Raw genomic sequence first — 1,296 nt, forward strand, 5'->3', positions numbered from 1 at the left:
AATGCTTGCTTGGCCGGACTAGACTCCCATATCCCGTTCACTTGTTCCATACAACTTCCATCTCCAACCACCAAAGGACACTCATTGGGTGGGTGTCCTTGGTCTCCACAAAGCTCACAACTATAGACTTGGTTCCTCATAGAAGAATTGCTAGATGTTTTGCTTGAGCTCATCAAGGCAACTTGTTGCTTAAGCTCTTCTATCATCTCTTTCACTTCCACATTGTTGGCCGATTCGACCGTTGACTTCCCTTTCCTCTTGTGCCTATCATTGTTCCAATGAAAGGTACGAGAAGCCATTTCTTCAATAAGCTCTTTCGCCGTCTTGTGATCTATCTTATCCAAAGCTCCCTTCCCCGAGCCGGAATCAAGGTTCATCTTCATCTCATTGTTTAACCCTTCATAGAAATTGTTGATGAGCTCATCATCCCCAATACCGTGGTGAGGACATAGCCTTTGGAGGCCCTTGTACCTTTCCCATGCTTCATAAAGGGTCTCATCTTCTTGTTGGGTGAACCCTTGGAGCTCACTCTTGATTCTTGCGGTTCGTTGGGGTGGGAAATACTTGTTGAGAAAAGCCTTAGAGACATCGTCCCAAGTCCGAAGAGAGTCGGGTTCACAACTTTTAAGCCATTCCTTGGCACTTCCCCTCAAAGAGTAAGGGAAAAGCCTAAGGCGTACGGCATCCTCCGTCACTCCATTGGCCTTGAACATGTCACAACTATCCAAGAACTCGTTGAGATGCTCGTTGGGGTTTTCGGTGGCTCCCCCTCCGAATTGGTTCCCTTGGACAAGTTGTAGCAAGGTGGCTTTCACATCGAAATTGTTGGCTTGAATGGGTGGTTTGACGATACTCGGATTCACCACCTTTTTAGGAGCCAAGTTGTCTCTCATAGGAACCGCGGCCATTGTTACTTCCGTTTCCGGTGTTGCAAAAGGATTTTCGAAAGTTTCAAAGACCCGTGGTTCTTCTTGAAGGTCCTCAATTACTGGATTTTCTTGAGGAATCGGTGTTTCTATAAGTCCTCTTCTACGGAGTGAATTTAGTCTTCTCGCGGTTGCTTCGATCTCGTGGTCAATCGGACGTATTGGTTGATCTCTTCGAGCTCTCCTAACCATGCAAAAAGTCCTACACACTTAAGAGAGGGATTAGTAACAAAAGACTTAGTCTAAACAAGAACGAAAACAATTAATATCTAGCCGAACTCCCCGGTAACGGCGCCAAAAACTTGATGGTATCAAGCTATACCTCGCAAGTGCACGATTTTATTGTTGTACACTATTAAGGGTCGATCCC

At 45.8% G+C, this 1,296-nt stretch overlaps 1 non-coding gene across 1 annotated transcript; it reads left to right on the top strand.

Annotated features, from left to right (window-relative positions):
- The first annotated feature begins 432 nt into the window (after positions 1-432).
- Positions 433-539, top strand: LOC141603266 (small nucleolar RNA R71). Its single transcript, XR_012525156.1, has one exon. It is a non-coding gene; the product is annotated as a small nucleolar RNA R71 (small nucleolar RNA).
- The last annotated feature ends 757 nt before the right edge of the window (positions 540-1,296 follow it).

This window comes from Silene latifolia, chromosome 9 (assembly GCF_048544455.1).
Source record: "Silene latifolia isolate original U9 population chromosome 9, ASM4854445v1, whole genome shotgun sequence".
In the NCBI taxonomy this organism is placed as follows: Eukaryota; Viridiplantae; Streptophyta; class Magnoliopsida; order Caryophyllales; family Caryophyllaceae; genus Silene; species Silene latifolia.